An 18156-nucleotide genomic window follows, 5' to 3' on the forward strand; every position below is an offset into this window, starting at 1 on the left:
GGTAAGGATTTTTACAAACTTAGGCGAAACGGATTCGCGGCTAAGTCACCCACTGAGGGGAAAATTTTATTGGACAAAAATAAAAAGTGACAAAAATTATGGAGGAACTATGACACTATTATTTTGAAATCCATGAACTACAGAAGTACTTTATTGTAACTCATCCGAGTGATAAACTTAAGTGTAGAATGGGCGGAGTAGTTCCGCGTTCCAAGCTCGGGGCTCGTCGATATTATGTTCGACGTTGTAAAGACGGTACGCCCCATTGTGGAGAACTTTGGTGACGATGAAGGGTCCTTCCCAAGAGGGAGCAAGCTTGTGTGGTTTCTTCTGATCCACTCGGAGAACTAAATCCCCTTCCTGGAAGGCTCGACCCCTCACATTTCTGGCGTGGAAACGACGCAAATCTTGTTGGTAGATGGTCGATCGGATCAGAGCCATCTCCCTCTCTTCCTCTAAAAGGTCAACTGCGTCCTGCCGCGCTTGTTCAGCTTCTGCTTCGTTGTAGATCTCAACTCGAGGAGCGTTGTGGAGAAGATCACTCGGCAAGACTGCTTCAGCTCCGTAGACCAAGAAGAATGGAGTTCTTCCGGTCGACCGATTAGGTGTGGTCCGCAGTCCCCAAAGCACCAAGGGAAGTTCGTCGACCCAAGCTCCAGCTGCATGCTTGAGATCACGCATCAGTCGGGGTTTCAATCCCTTGAGAATCAGACCATTGGCTCGCTCTGCTTGTCCATTCGACTGCGGATGGGCGACTGAAGCGTAGTCGACTCGTGTGCCTTGAGAGTTGCAGAAATCCCTGAATTCCTCCGAGTCAAAGTTCGACCCATTATCTGTAATGATGTTGTGCGGGACTCCATATCTGAATATCAGTTCCCTGATGAAGCTAACAGCAGCACCGGCGTCAAGGTTCTTGATTGGTTTAGCCTCAATCCACTTGGTGAACTTGTCGACTGCCACCAGTACATGCGTGAAGCCACTTCGCCCTGTTCTCAAAGGACCAACCATGTCCAACCCCCATACTGCGAAAGGCCAGACGAGTGGAATGGTCTTCAGTGGAATGGTCTTCACGTCCCACTCCTTCATCACTTGGTTGACCACTAAATCTGAGTCGCCATAGAACATCAGGCGACGGACGCCGAGTGAAATGGCCATGCGCAATCCATATAAGAGGGCCTCATACTCTGCCTCATTGTTGGAGGAATCAAAGTGAATCTAGAGCACATATCTGAGCTTATCTCCTCTGGGGGAAACCAGGACAACCCCAGCACCGGAACCATTCAACATCTTAGAGCCATCAAAAAACATGGTCCAATGCTCCGAGTGAACTTCAGTCGGCTGCTGCTGTTCAATCCACTCGGCGAGGAAATCTGCTATTGCCTGGGACTTAATGGCTTTCTTTGCCTCAAACTTGATATCAAGGGGAAGAAGTTCAATCGCCCATTTAGCCACTCGACCAATTGCATCTCTGTTGTGCAAAATCTCTGATAGTGGAGCGTCGCTGACGACTGTTATGGAATGATCAGAGAAATAATGAGCAACCTTCTTTGTGGTCATGTATATTCCATACACAAGCTTCTGATAATGAGGATATCTTTGCTTGGATGGAGTCAAGACTTCAGACAAATAATACACTGGGCGCTGAACTTTGAAAGCTTTTCCTTCTTCTTCCCGCTCGACCGTAAGCACAGTACTGACGACTTGTCCTATGGCTGCGATATAAAGCAACAGAGGCTCTTTGCTGATTGGAGCAGAAAGCACCGGCTGGGTGGAGAGCAGAGCTTTTAGCTCGGCAAACGCTGCATCAGCTTCTGGAGTCCACTCGAACTTGTCTGCCTTCTTCATCGGTCGGTAAAGAGGCAATGCCTTTTCACCGAGTCGTGAGATGAATCGACTTAATGCGGCCAAGCATCCAGTAAGCTTCTGGACATCGTGCACTCGCACAGGGCGTTTCATTCGGAGAATAGTGCCGATCTTCTCTGGATTAGCATCGATCCCTCGCTCGGAAACGAGAAAACCGAGTAACTTGCCACCAGGAACTCCGAATGTGCACTTTGATGGATTGAGCTTGATATCATACCTTCTGAGGTTGGCAAATGTTTCGGTGAGGTCAGCGAGCAGGTCGGAACCTTTTCGTGACTTGACGACGATATCATCCATATACGCTTCCACATTCCGACTGATTTGAGTGAGTAGACACTTCTGAATCATTCGCATAAATGTGGCTCCGGCGTTCTTGAGGCCGAATGGCATGGTGATATAGCAGAAGCACCCGAATGGAGTGATGAAAGCTGTTTTTACCTCGTCGGGTCCGTACAGACGGATCTGGTGGTACCCGGAGTAGGCGTCTAGAAAAGACAATCTCTCGCATCCCGCGGTCGAGTCAACAATTTGATCTATGCGAGGGAGAGGAAAATGATCTTTCGGGCAGGCCCGGTTGATGTGCTTGAAATCAATGCACATTCGGAGCGATTTGTCTTTCTTAGGGACCATGACGACATTAGCGAGCCACTCGGAGTGGTATATCTCTCGGATAAATCCTGCCGCCAACAGTCGAGCCACTTCCTCACCAATGGCTTTTCTCTTCTGGACGGCGGACCGCCGAAGATGCTCTTTGACTGGTTTTACTGATGAGTCGACTCTTAGGCGATGCTCAGCCAGTCCCCTGGGAACACCTGGCATGTCAGCGGGCTTCCATGCAAAAATGTCCCAGTTCTCACGGAGGAACTGGATGAGCGCTTCTTCCTATTTCGGGTCGAGTGTTGTGGAGATTTGGGTCGGAGCTGCATCGGGGTCGGTCGGGTGAATGTGAACAGGCTTCGTCTCACCGGACGACTGAAATGCAGATTCTGTGGCGGGTTTCTTGGATCGCAGCAAATCACTCGGATCTGCGTTTTGCTTGTATTCTTCGAACTCGACCGCTGTCACGTGGGAATCGGCAATCTTTGAGCCCTTCTGAAAGCACTCTTCTGCCTTTTTCCGATCACCGGTGACAGTGATCACTCCTTTGGGGCCGGGCATCTTCAATTTGAGGTACACGTAACATGGTCGAGCCATGAACCGTGCATAAGCTGGTCTCCCCAAAATGGCATGATATGCACTCTGAAAATCCACGACCTCAAACGTCAACTTCTCTTTGCGAAAATGTTTCGAATCACCAAACACCACGTCCAAAGCTATTTGGCCGAGTGACTCGGCTTTCTTCCCTGGTATAACTCCATGAAAGCTCATGTTACTGGTGCTCAATCGGGACATCGGAATGCCCATTCCTTTCAGTGTGTCTGCATACAACAAATTCAGCCCACTACCACCGTCCATCAGCACTTTTGTCAGTCGAGTGCCTTCGACAACTAGATCGACCACCAAAGCTTGCCTCCCGGGGGTGGCAATATGAGTCGGGTGATCAGATTGGTCGAATGTGATGGGTGTTTGGGACCATTTCAGATAATTTGCTTTTGCTGGGGTAACCATGTTCACCTCACGGTTAATGACTTTCAATCGACTCTTGCTTTCCACATCTGCAAAGATCATCAGAGTGGAGTTGATATGCGGATATCCTTCCTCACTGTCCTCCTTGTCTTCGGCCTTGTCCGACTCCTTTTCCTTGTCTTTAGACTGTTTTCCTTGAAACTGATGGATCAGGAGTCGACATTGGCGAGTGGTATGCTTTGGGTAAATGATATTCCCCTCTTCGTCTTTCTTCGTGTGAATGTGACACGGCATATCCATCACATCGTTCCCTTCTTTATCCTTTACCTTCTTAGGGTTCTAGGATCCTTTTGGTTTCCCTTTAAACTTTCCCTGAGTCACGGCCCGAGCCTCTCCAGGAGCTGCTGGTTCAGCCTTCCGCTTCTGTTTCCGACTGGTGTTTCCCTTCTCCGACTGACTCGGCTTGTGCTTGCCGCTTCGGAGTCGGTCTTCTTCTTCACTGTTGGCGTACTTGGTAGCAATTTCCATCATCCGACTCAAGGTCATGTCACCGGTTCGACCAAATTTCAAACTCAATTCTCTGTTCTTGACACCATCCTTGAAGGCGCAGACTGCCTGATGATCAGACACATTCTCCACAGTATGGTGCAAAGTGATCCACCTCTGAATATACTCCCTGAGAGTCTCATTGGTCTTCTGCACGCAGACTTGCAGCTCCGTCAATCCAGCCGGTCGCTTGCAAGTTCCTTCAAATGTTCTGACGAACACTCGGGACAGATCTTCCCAAGTGTAAATGCTGCTAGGAGGTAACTGAGTCAACCATGCTCTGGCAGAACCTTCCAACATGAGGGGCAGATGTTTCATGGCCACCTCATCATTCCCACCACCAATCTGAACCGCCACTCGGTAGTCCTCAAGCCAAGTTTCAGGCTTAGACTCACCAGTGAACTTGCTGACTCCTGTTGCCAACCTGAAATTGGGAGGGATCACTGCGGCTCTGATAGCTCTGCTGAAACATTCCGGACCAGAAATAGGCACCCGACTGCTCGTAGGCGCATCTCTGTCGAGTCCACCTCGATGGGCTCTGTTCCGGTCGACCAAGCCTTGCACGATAATGGATCGCGCGTCGAAGCCTGGTTCTCTGGGGTCGACTGGAACTCTTCGCCCCGCACTGAGCTGACGTCTGTCATCTTGCTGCCGAGGAGCGTAAGACCCACCCCTCGGAGGGGAATTGGGCACTCGACGCCTATCATCTCGGTCGTATCGGTCTCCATATTGGTCTCGCCGATTCTCGCGCCCTTCACGCCGCGGAGGCGATCTGGGGCTGTGAGCCGACTGAACCGTATTCGCAGCGACGGATCGACTGTGAATTCTGTTGCGCGACTGTGACACGGCCGAATTCTGATCACCTGCTGCCCGGAGCAGATCCCTGATCTGCATCAAGCCTCTGCCAGCTTCCGACTGAGAGGGCTGGATGGACTCTGCAATACGGGTCGCAGCTGCTAAATTCTGGATTGGGGTTCGATATACCTGAGTCGGCGGGAAGAGTTGACGTCGACTGGTGTCGGGAACTCGTTGCCGCGCGCGCTCGTCGAGTGCTCGCTGAAGATTCTCCACGCGAGTGCGTTCGGCCAAGTTGGCCAAACGTGCCTCCTCCAAGTCGCGAGCCTCGGGGGTTTCTCCTGCGATGGGAGTACGCAGGGCATCCACGTTCCTGCGGCGAAGTTCCTCTCTTTGCAGAGAGTCGAGTGGCTCGGGCTGGTACTCTTCGTGGTCTCGTGCGGGGTCGCCTCCGTCGCCTGCCCCACCATCACGGGCGAAGCCAGGGGGACTGCGGGGCCCGTCGACCATCAGGATTTCCGCCGCTGGATCACTGCTATCGCACTCGGACGCAGTCTCTACGGAGCCAGTCGACAGATCGAACAGGCCATAAAGAGATTCATCGGGCTCGATTGCCGCAACTTGGGTGGTGGCCGTCTGGCGAGCCACCGCGTGCCTCACCCACCGCTGAAGCCTCGACCGGCCCGAGCGCTTGCGCTGGCGGGAGACCGGGAGGGTGGCCGATGGGGGAGTCGACCGATACGGGGTCGACGGTTGCCGCAGCAGAACGCCGCGGACACATGCGCGAAAATGCGTCGCACCGCGGACGGGGAGCGCATCGACGTCGAGTGGAGCCTCCTGGAGCCATGCGGAGTCGTCGGCGACGAAGGTGAGAGCACCGAGACGGATCTCTCGGCCCTCGACCAAAACTCCAGCAGGCACCATGATGAAAGTACTCGGAAGAATCGCAACTTCTCCACAAAATCGCTAAAACACCTGCCCCACGGTGGGCGCCAACTGTCGTGGTTCTAAGTCTGACAGTAGAGTGGGGGGTAGGTATGGAGAGGCAAGGTCCTAGCTATGGAGAGGTTGTAAACACAAGAGATGTACGAGTTCAGGCCCTTCTCGGAGGAAGTAAAAGCCCTACGTCTCGGAGCCCGGAGGCGGTCGAGTGGATTATGTGTATATGAGTTACAGAGTGCCGAACCCCTCTACCTGTGGAGGGGGGTGGCTTATATAGAGTGCGCCAGGACCCCAGCCAGCCCACGTAATGAAGGGTTTAAGGTACATGAAGTCTGGGGCGTTACTGGTAACGCCCCACATAAAGTGTCTTTACTATCATAAAGTCTATTTAATTACAGACCGTTGTAGTGCCGAGTGCCTCTTGACCTTCTGGTGGTCGAGTGAGTCTTCGTGGTCGAGTCCTTCAAGTCAGTCGAGTGAGTCCCTCGTAGGTCGACTGGAAGGTGATCTCTTCTACGGGTGTCCTCGGGCAGGGTACTTAGATCAGGTCTGTGACCCTATCCTAGGTACATGACTCCATCAGGCGCTGCTCCAACTCATGCACCTGAGACATGGCATTGCCCTCGGTTCATAGGGATGACCAGACGCCTGACAGCTTCTTATGGCCTTGTGCGACATCCATGTCTTACTCTGCCAAATCTACTTACAGCCGTCTTTGTGAGGGCCTGTCGGTTTGCCGCACGCCGCTGCCATCTGGAGAAGCCTCGCCCCTCTCAAATGCAAGATTTTTGCGTGGCTTGCCTCATAACATCACCTATGGACGGAGAATCAACGCGCCAGACATGGATTGCAAGATCACACCTCAGCCTGTTACACGTGCCTGTAGGACAAAGACATTGTGGACCACATCTTGGTGCAATGCGGCTATGCGCGTACTTGGGTGTGCTGTTTGGACAAGCTGCAATTACAGATTACTTGCCCCATGAGCACAGACTCTTTTCTGGAATGGTGAATGCAGCAACGATCTGGGTTCGCGAAGGAAGACAAGTGCGGTTTCGACACCCTGGTCATCTGCACGACTTGGTCGCTTTGGAAGCAAAGGAATCCCAGGATGTTCAGCAGAACTGAGCAACAGGTAGACACGCAAGAGCTCGTGGTGAAGATCCTCGATGAGATGAGAGATTGGAAGCTGGCGGCCCGTGGAGGAGGTAGTTTACAACGCTTTGTGAGAGATTAGCCTGATGTTGTATTGTAGTAGTGGTAGTGGGTGTTCGTCTTCGAGTGTCCCACACTTGTTAGACCTCTTGTAAACTGTCTTGCTCTCTTCTATAAAATTAAGGCACACGTTTTGGGTGCTCTTGAAGAAAAAAAAACTTGATTTAGATGACATCGGACGGCTGGGGAGGCAGCCGAGTTTTTTCCCTGACCGCCCAACAGACGCCCTAAAAAGCAATGGGATCCACAGAAATGGCCTCCGAGTCCAAACTGTAGTCGCGAGTATGATCTCAATGATTTGGAGATTGATTAGCGAGCAATGCTAGACATACGTAAGCTTGATCTTACGTAAAAGCTGATGTGGGATTTGTTAATTGGGCCAGGATTAGCAGCTGGGGCCCACACCGGTTAAAATCGGGGGGAGAAGGGAATTTTATGGAAGGTTAAGTAGGCCTACGTAGCACCTTTCGTAGGTGTAGTATTATTGTTGATTAGCGGCTTAATCAATCCGACTCCGGATTGGCAAGTGGATTAATTGATGATCCATATAAACAGAGGAGCTAAACGCTTTGCTTAACGCGAGTCGATTATACCGCGGCAATTTGACATGGCAATGACCCTCTGGTCCGTGGACGTCAAGAGCGGCGAGACCGTGTGGTCCGGGCGCGTGCTGGAAGGCCGCCGCGGCGCCGTCATCGGCGTCTCCCTCGTCGGGCCGCCGAGCGACAGGAGCGTCGTCGTGGAAGCCTACGTCAAGAACGCCAACGGGGACCACGCGTTCACCCTCGCGTGGCTGTCCTCCGAGAGGCCCTGCGCGGAGCTGCCATGCCCGGTTCTAGTGATGGACTCCGATTTCTTCTGCTCTCGCGTGATGCGGCGGGGAGGCGGCCCCGCTGTCGGTGAGGCGGTCGCCGTTCGGATTGATGGTCACTTTAACGATCATCCGCCGCTGTCGCTGTGGGAGGAGTTGGAGGACGAAGATGACGATAATGACAACAGCGAGGCCGAGGATGAATACTCGGTGGATTCGGAAGATGACGAGGATGACAGCAGCAGCGAGGAGGAGGAGGAGAGCGACGGCGAGGTCGAAGGACAAGCGGCCAGCGCCGACGATAGCGTGATGCTAAGCATGCTACAGACACTGCACCGTAGGAAGTACGCCCCCGAGGGGCAATTCGTTGGAGGTTCGGCGCCGCGGTTCGCCTGCGCCGAGAGCACGGTCGGCGTCATGCGGGTCGCCGCCGTGGAGAGCCAAGGCGGAGACCACAGCAAGCAGATCTTGGTGATCTACCGCTACACCCGCTTCAGGGCATCACCGGACGGCGTGGAACGGCGAGGGTGGCCGACGGAGCACCAGCTACGGTTCATCGCCACCGGCGACCACGCGGCGAGGTCGCTGGCGTGGGCCGGATCGTCTCTGGCCCTGCTGATATACCCCGGTTTCTTCAGCGAAAAGCTTGAGAGGAGCAAGCAGCTTGAGGAGAGCAGGAAGCTCCGCGAGCTATGGTCTCGCTTGACGTCGCAGGTGAGCGTCCCGCCGGGAGCAAGACGCATCGAGGTGTTCGTGGACGTCGGCAACCTCCAGCGGGCGGACTACACGCCGGCAAGTGCAATTCCATGCCGATGAAGCGCTCGGGCCATGGGCCCGCCACCATGCTCTCGAGAGCGTTGTCCGGTACGGTGCGGCGCGGAAGGCGAATTAGCAGACCCAGACGAGCGGCCGGCAAAGCGGAGGAGGGTAGACGTCGCTGGGGAGGATTGCCCCGTCTGCTTGCAGCTGCTGGAGGTGGAGGGCGACGACCTCGCCGCGTGGCCCGGGTGCGGCAAGCTGGCGCACGTCTTCCATGGCGCGTGCTTGGAGCGCGCCCTCGTGGAGAGCCTTAGGTGCCCGATGTGCAGGCACAAGCTGTACATGGAGCACAAGCTATAGTGATAGACCCAAGCAAGGGCGTCGCATGGTTATACTACTAAGAAGTTTGTGTAGTGCATCATTCCCTTGTAGGCTTGTAGATATAGTTAGCTTTCTTCAGATTTGCTTATGTTTCTCTGGAGGGTAGCATTCATTCGACTGATTGATGATGTAAGTTCATCCATCGATGAATTGCTTCAGGTGCATTTTGTATGAACATATCATTGTAATTGTTTTTCTTTTCCTTTTTTGAAAAAGCTTTCGATCTACTCATCAACTATCAAGATAGTGAAAGAACACTGGAACTAAAAATTACATCCAGGTATGTTGACCATCTAGCGACGACTACAAACACTGGAGCGAGCCGATGGCGCACCGCCGTCGTCACTCTTCTCTCGTCGGAACCGGGCAAACCTTATTGCAGTAGACAGCCAGAAAATCATCGTGCTAAAGTCCCACATGACCAGCGCATCAGGATAGCAACTGTTGCCGATGAAGAGAAGCATATATCGGAGGGATCCAAACTATAGAGACACGAATGTAGACAAACAAAGACAGGATCCAAGAGGATCCACTGAAGACAAACGCCGCCAAATCTTGTGATATCCGTCGAAGACACACCTCCGCACATCCTCCTCCGACGCTAGACGCACCGCCGGCACGGGGACTAAGGTGAACCTTATTCCAACTTTAGAAAACAACTGCCGTCTTGCCTTCTTGAACAGAACAAAAACCATAATGAAACTCAAGAAAACACCTAAATGAGCCCTCCCGCCGGTAAGGGCCAGGATCCACTGCGCCTCCATGTTATGGCTTTAATGGAAGGAGAATGAGTTTCTTCAATTCCTCAATTGTGTGCCTACCCATTTTTTTATTAATGAAATGGTTATTCGTCAAAGTTGCTTTCATCTCCTTCAAGTTCTTTGATTATTTCCCATTAACCATTGTTGTCAGATGAATTATGTAACGCATAAAAAAGCACCTCCAACATTATTTCCATATATATGACCCCCCCCCCCCCCCAATCCTAGAGTAAGATTTCATTACTTGCATTGAAACAGAATTAACACAAATTTTAGGTTCGACTCGACCGATTGTTTTGTCGAGCATGGCTGATTTCTCCGGTGGCCTTTGAATGATTATTTTGTGATGGAACCTTGTCAAGAGGGCAAGGTGCTCCTACAATTTCATTAAGAAGAAGATAGTGGTGCGGTTTATAAAGAAGACTGTATTGAAAATCACACAATCGCATGATTGATTCGGAGATAACTGATAGAAGCGAAGGTGTCCCGATGTTTCGATGAGAGGTAGGTATCGTTTTCGGTGGAAGTCAACTTTGACGGTCTGACTACGAAGTGCGAAGACGCCGTGCCTTAGCAGTCGCGGGTCACAGTCGCACAAGCTCGCTTGACACGACACAGAGGCTGCCCACTCCAACTGGCCCGCGGTCGAGCCGTGGCTGTCTAAGCAGGCACACAAACGCGACTGCCTCTTCCGCAGCGGCAGGTAGAGCGCGTGGACCCATTTCAACGACCTCCACGAGGTCTCCCACAAACCATGAGGTGCTGGGAGGCGGATGCGGAGCTCCTCACCTACGCCCTCGCTTGCCGCAAGTTAGCGGAGAAGTTATACCTTGGCCTCGACAATTGAGCCACTCTCTAGGTTTAATTTGTAGTTTCATCTATGTGTTAGCTACGTATGAACTCCGTTGTGTTGATGAATTTGGTAACACAAGATTGTTTTTAAATTAGTTGTACAAATTATAACGAATATGTTCTACCGGGACTTTCGAATTCCTGCAAAATTGTTTTAGGGATAGTACCGATTTATGTTCTAAGAGCATGTACAGCCGGATACAACAAATTCGACCCATCAAACCCCCGTGGACGCGTCCAGGTGCGTCCGCGAACAGTGACCGGTCAATCCTCAAATAATCTCTTCCATAACCGAAAACCTCAATTTAGAAACCTCAAATCTATACTATTACATGCAACATAAAACCTAATCTAAACAGAGCTCATCCGACTCCGCCACAGTGGCGGCCGAAGGAGCATTCCTCGGAATTCCATGGAATACCCAATTTTTTGGCAAAACAATAATTTATATATACACTTATACATCCCACAAGCAGTTAACCAGGCCACAATTTGAAGCCCAAAGCGGGAGAGCACCTGAGAGCAGCCCACCCGTCACCCGACTGCGTGCAGCACTCTAGTCAACGCCACACACAACACGAACCAGGGACAGAGGTCATGTGACTTGCCCAATCACGCTGCAACTTGCGGCTATGCATCAGGCACTTAAACACTATCCAACAGACAACAGCCATCCAAAGCAAAAACACCCCACACTTGACACTCCCATCCAGCGCAGCACAACCGAAACAAACCTCAGTTTTTCAGCTCGTTTTCAATCATTAGTTCAGTCAGTTAACTGTACGCCCGATCAGTTAAGAATACAAAAAGCAATTTGCAGCCTGTATGCGTTATAGAAATGGCATTGTACCTAAGTCATTCTAGAAGTGCATGATCTAGCCACTACAACCAAAAAACCGATATTATGTAAGAGACTAGGCAATACATTTATCCGTTAACACTCCCTCTCACGTGTGGCTTCCTCCGGTCTAAACATAGACCGAAAGTGGGTTGCAATTTAATTGCGCCAGCCGGGTGTTGAACTCAAGATCACTTGGCTCTGATACCATGTTAGCGCGTATAGGAGACAATGTACTGATTATATTGATTGGCAGGAAATATATAGATGTACAGGGTGCAACCGACTTGGTTGAGATATGCCTAACATACAATCCTAGCAAATATGGAAACTAATTTTTTTTATTACGTAAGGAGTGACAAGGACCTTGTTGAGATGAAAAGAATAAGTTGGTGTATGCAAAGAGGTGTGTCCTACTGTTGTGACGGGGAGAAAGGACCCGTTTCCCACAACTACGGGAGGGTGTGCGGCGGAAGAAAGAGGCGAGACAGAAGAAAGTATACCAGGATCAGAGGTCATGTGCGTAGATTCCCCGGTGTCCATGTCCAACTCGTTGGAGGATGGTGGCATCAAATGACTGGTGTTGAAGGCTTGGAGCAGCTGTTGTTGATCCCAGTAGGATGGTGGCGTTGTAGGTGTGGTTGCTGACGATGGCGTAGTGCAGAGTGAGCGAAACCATGGCGTCGTTGATGCAGCTGGCGGGAGCAACAACGGGCGTGGGACGATGAATGCCTGGGGGAACACCCATTGGGAGGGGGCCGAGAGACCCTGGCTGGACGAACGCGGGGCATGCCCGGGCGATATCTTTATGGAGCCAGGCTATGGGTGGTTGCGGGAGGGCTAGTACGGCTGGGTTTTTGCTCCACCGGTGGTGTTCCTATTGTTGAGGCGATGATTGTTGCCACCGGTGTTGGAGTTGCTGGAACCGTCGGTGTTGGGTATGAGGGAGCCGTTGTGGGGGCCGGAGCCGGAGCCACCAGAGTTGCGCGGCTGGGTGTTGGCGTAGGAAGCTCTGATACTATATTGAATTCATGCTTTAGTCAACTCATCCAAAAGTCCGAACTGATAAAGTGAAGCGGGCAATATATTTCAACATCCCCCTTACGTTTAGGTTTATTTAGCCCTTAGACGTGAGATTTATGTAGGCCGCAGAATCGCTTTTTAATACTATGTTGGCAAGGTCTTGAACTCAAGGCCTCCTGGCTCTGATACCATGTAGAAGTGTATGCTCTGATCAATGCAATCAAAAGACCGATCCAATGAAAGAGACTAGGCAATACATTTATACGCCAACAGTGATTAGCATTGTTCAGTCAGTTAGGATATTTTCAATGTGGACCTCCAAATCGCATGCATATGCATATGTACGGATAGCACGGTTCGAATGCGGACCCTCAAATCGCACGCATACATCCGGGATAGTATGGTTCGAACATGTTTTGCCATCCAACATAGTCCTACATCTGTCCGCGGACTGGTCTGAACGTCCTTTTTCCGCAAAGTAGAAGCAAACTGGAAGGGGGCTTTGCGAGTATCCGGACCGCTGCCGCGCACACGTCCAGGAACCCTGGCCCACCCAAAACCCTCTCCCTCGCTCGCATCTTTTCTCGCCCGAAGCGGTTAGCATCGCTCCAGATTGTTTGTGTTGCATTCATGTTGCCCCAGAGCAGATGCGACCCCTCACTATAGCTGACATTAAAGCGACGTGCCGCTCGAGAGCGCCGCCCCGCCACATCCTAGTGCACACGTCTTCTCTCCACATTCAAACGACGCCCGTTCGTCCACCTCCCTCCATTAAACCAACTCAGTTGCCGAGGAACCTAATCCGGCAAGGCACACTTCACCAACTTCCGGACCGGTCGGCGGACGGATGCGAGACTGTGTTGGACGGCAAAACACAGTCGAACCATGCTGTTCAGACGAATGCATGTGATTTGAGGGTCCGTGTTGAAGATGCCCTAACTGACTAAAAAAATGTTGATGATTTGCATTCAGTATAAAATGCTATTTGTATAATGCAAACAGGCTGAAAAATGTTTTTCGTAGTCTTAACTGACTGTTCGTACTGTTAACTGACTGAAAAATGCTAGTATTTGTATTTTTTAATAATTGAAAACGAACTAAAAAATATATGTTTGTTCTGGCTGTGCTGCGCTCGATGGACCGAGCGTCAAGTGTGGGGTGTTTCTGCTTTCGATGGCGGTTGTTCGGTGGATGGCGTTTAAGTGGTTGATGCATCTATCTACTACTCTACTATCCCTATAAAAGGAAGAGAGAAGGCAGATCCAAACAATCACACTCATCCATCATCAAGATCTAATGGCCCTTAATTCTTCAGTGTTTAAGGCTACAAGCCACGCATTAAGCAGCTGACAGTCCATCGATCGGTATTCGCTAACCCCCGCTCACAAAAGAAAAACCTGCTGCCCGCACCACCGCACGACCTCTCGCCCTGTCCTCCTCCTCCGGTGCCGTTCGCACTACCAAGACTGCAGGGCGGCGGACTCACACTAGTAGAAAAACACCTAATAGTCCCGGTTCATAAGGGCCTTTAGTCCCGGTTCATGAACCGGGACTAATGGGTCGTTACTAATACCTCCACCCATTAGTCCCGGTTCAAACACAAACCGGGACCAATGTGCCTCCACGTGGCCCTGTGCGCCGAGCCAGTCAGGGGGGCTTTGGTCCCGGTTGGTGGTACCAACCGGGACCAAAAGGCATCCACGCGTCAGCCTTTCAGTGGCTGTGGTTTTTGTTTTTTTTTTGAAAAGAGGGGGTTGGGGGTTTTGGGGGGTTAATTTAGGTGTTTCATATATTGTGTTAGCTAGCTAATTAATAGAGAGAAGTGTCCTCTCTTATGTCCGTGCTTGGTCGACGCTACGTACTATATATACATAAGTGATCGAGAGAACCATTGAGTACAGAAGTTCGTCATGCATACCGAGAGAAGTGATTGATCAACCTCTCCTTCTTCGAGAGATTGGTCGAACAACAAGTTTTCGAATATCATGTATCCGATGCTACTGGCTACATACATGTACAATATGTATAAGATCTCTTAATTACAATCCCCTAGCAATTGAAATCAATTTGCACATGGTATTCTCCGGCTTTATTGATGACGTGGTCAAGAAAGAATCCCGCCAATTCCTCTTGAATTGCTTTCATGCGATCTGGTTCTAGGAGTTCATTCCGCATCTGCCACGTCTAATTTGAAGAAGGGGGTTAATTAATACATATATATGAATGAAACTCAACAGAAATGATGGTGTAATAAAATGAAATTGTGAATATTATTGCTTACGCACTTCATATTGTCTTTGAGAGTAGCCCCGCTTGTTTTTCAAAGTCGCGTTGTGGATGAACTCGCACACGTAGTATCCACAGAAATCATTCCCTTCGTCCTGCTACAAGCACTTTACGAGAAATAGAGGTCTATCAAACTGATAATGAAGCATTATAAACGGCATTGATGAAAGTATAGCTATAGAATCAACGGGAGATGCGTGCAACTAGCTAGCCAGTAGTACTTACTTTCGGGTATGTATATCGCAGCTCCTTCGGCAGTCCCGGAGCTTGTGCGGTGAACTGTTTCCAAACCCTGCAAGACAAAGAAAATAATTATTATTACTTGAGATATCAGGAAATGAACAAAAAGTTGCCGATATGGTGCGATAGTGATCGATTGAACTTACTTGCTGAGCATTTCAGTCATGTCTGCATAGGTTTTGGGATCTTTCCGTCTCGAGTCTAAGACGGTTACTAGTCCACGCTCAAGCTTAATCTCCAGAAGAATATAGTGGTACCTGCGCATGCATGCATAAATCATCAATTACATTACTATAACCTCGCTCGAGTAATAAGGGAAACCGAATATGCACACGACAGTAACACTCACTTGCCGTTGTAAGGAAAGAGTATGGTATCTTTGTTTTGATTTTTGATCAACGATTGTAGCACGTTGTCCTCGGCCTCTTTGACGTCCTTTTTAACCAGAAATTCATCTATGATATTTGTGTTAATGAACCCAATATCATAAATTTCTTCTTTTTTGCACTCGACGATCTTCAATCTGCATAATATATTGAGGATAATTAATTATAAATACATGAAATGAAAGAGCCGAGCTATATATAGAGACTTAATGACAGAAATAGTACTTACAGACAGTAGCAAAAGACCATTAGTTTATCGAGGGCCTTTTGATTGAAGAACGCGAAGAACTCATCAAATGGAACAGTCAACAGATCATTTGCAACGAGGTCGTGCTCCTCTTTAATATTCAGATACAAAGCATTCGTACCCCCAGACTCTCTGCAGGTTTCCATGTACCAATTATGGAATCTTCGCATCATTGTTGTCAGAGATTTTTCATCTTCGACCAGAGGCTTCCCGTACTCGTATCTATGTTCGTCCACCTCCAAGAAATCAGGAAGTTGATCGTCAGGCAGGTAATCTGCAAGATTGCCATAACCGGCCACCATCCCCGGAGCATTAGACACATTGAGCGGGGGGGCACGATTGTTGTGCTTGTTCGCCGAGCTGGGCAATTTTTTCCCCTTTGCTCGTTCTTTTAACTTTTTAGCACTGACAGTAGTTCCCGACCGCTGGGCTTGGAGATATGTCTGTTCAGTAATGCGCTCATAGTTGGTTCTCGGCGGAGACTTTGGTGGTTTCCTCCGGGCATCGATAGTGCGCTTTGCTTTCACCGGATCTACCTTCTCCTCTGGAGGTGGATGTCTCTTTGCTTTCACCCCTTCAAAGAACTCCTTCACGTGGGTCCGCACAATCGTATCGTTTTCCTCCTCGTTCCTCTTGTACGGTAACTTCTCTAGAGGCTTGAGAGGTGGACCGTATCTGTATTGCCTCCCGCCTCTGGTTGTGCTGCTAGACGCCGGAGCAGACGGAGCAGCTGCGGCGTCTGTCTTCTTTCGTGCTTGCTTACGAGGCGGAGGATAAGGAGTACGACGCGCCGGAGCAGCCGGGGCAGCGGCGGGTCTCTTCCGCCCTTGCTGGCGAGGTGGAGAAGGAGGAGGATGCTGGCTGCTCGGGAGCACCGGCGCAGGCGGAGAAGGAGGCGGAGTGCCGCCACGCGCCGGAGAAGGAGGCGGAGTGCCACCACGCGTGCCCTGATCGTCACTCGCCGGAGGAGGAGGCGGTGGAGGAGGCGGAGTGCCCTGACTCGCCGGAGGAGGAGGAGGAGGCGGAGGCGTCCAGTTCGGAAGGTTGATGAGCTCCTTCCGCCATAGGCATGGAGTCTTCAGAGCAGAACCCAGCCTAGTCTCCCCTTCACCGGTAGGGTGGTCAAGCAGGAGGTCCTCAAATCCCTCCGTTATTTCATCCACCATCACCTTAGCATATCCTTCTGGAATCGGCCGGCAGTGATAAGTTGCTCCGGATCCAGTAGGCTAAACAGAGCCAACAGCCGCCTTGACCTTCAAATTCATCCATCGCGCCATAATGTGGCAATGTTGAGACTCCATGATAGCATCCACGGGATAGCTGGCAGGAGCCGTCAAGACATGCTACGGCTGAAGCAGCTCGGTGGAAGCCATGCTGCTTCTCCGCTGAGATGGCGGGGTAGCTTCGGGGGAAGCTTCGGCAGGTCGTTTGCTGCGATCTGCTGCTTCTCGTTCCTCTTCTCGTTCCTCTAGTCCCATTACCCTTTCGTGCAGCGCCTGCAGTTGGCCCTGCTCCAGTTTCTTCCTCCTCTCGTGGGTTTTGTAACCCCCTGCGTCCGGAAAACCAACCTTCCACGGAATGGAGCCTGGCGTGCCTCATGTCCGTCCAGGGTGCTCAGGATTCCCGAGGGCCATTGTGAGCTCATCCTTCTCCTTGTCTGGTACGAACGTCCCTTTCTATGTTGCATTGATATAGTGTCGAAGGTTCTTGACTGGTATTTCCAGTTGCTCGTCTGTCCAATGGCACATCCCTGTTACAGGGTCCAAGGTTCTGCCAGCCCCGAAGAACCAAGTCCGGCAACGGTCTGGCCATCTCATTGTCTCTGGTCTGATCCCTTTTTCAAGCAGATCATTCTCCTCCTTCCACCACTTAGGCCAGGCTTTGAGGTAGCCACCTGACCCCATGTGATGGTGAAGCTTCTTCTTCGCAGCATTTTCCTTGTTCGTCGCCGACATCTTCTTACTCTTTTCCGATGTCTTGTGGGCCACAAATGCGGGCCAGTGATCTTTGATCTTCTCATATTTGCCGATGAATTCTGGTGTCTTTTTTTTCGACAAAATGGTTCAACTCTTTCCTCCACCTCCTGAATAGGGTTGCCATCTTCTTAAGAGCACAAGACTTGATTAATTGCACTTTAACTGGCTTCTCCGGATCCTCCTCTGGCGGTAGGGTGAAATTTGCCTTCAGCTGAGTCCAAAGATCTTCTTTATGCATATCATTGACATAAGACACCTCAGGGTCGTCCTTAGGCTTATACCATTGCTGGATGCTGATCGGGATCTTGTCCCTAACAAGAACCCCGCACTGAGCAGAAAATGCGCGCTTTGTCCGGATGGGTTCATTCGGTTCGCCGTCGGGAGCGATTTCTATGATCTCAAACCTTTCATCCGAGCTCAACTTTTTTTTTGGGCCTCGTCTCCTTACCGAAGTTGTGCTCGATCCGGAGGGCTAGAAATTAAAAGGAAGAAAGACGAGAGTAATTAATATGTGCATATACCAAAACAATGGATGCACCAATTAACTAGCTAGTCAGCACGGGCTTAACTAATATATATATACCTGGGCGGACTCGGTTCGGTCACCGGAGCAGTCAGCACGGTCTCCTTCTTGTACCTCCATTGGGTCATCACTGGAGCCATCATGAA

At 50.6% G+C, this 18156-nt stretch overlaps 1 pseudogene; it reads left to right on the plus strand.

The window, feature by feature from the left end:
• Nucleotides 1-7518: 7518 nt before the first annotated feature.
• LOC123155473 (uncharacterized) lies at nt 7519-8917 on the plus strand (annotated as a pseudogene).
• The last annotated feature ends 9239 nt before the right edge of the window (nt 8918-18156 follow it).

Source organism: Triticum aestivum, chromosome 7B (genome assembly GCF_018294505.1).
Source record: "Triticum aestivum cultivar Chinese Spring chromosome 7B, IWGSC CS RefSeq v2.1, whole genome shotgun sequence".
Lineage (NCBI taxonomy): Eukaryota > Viridiplantae > Streptophyta > Magnoliopsida > Poales > Poaceae > Triticum > Triticum aestivum.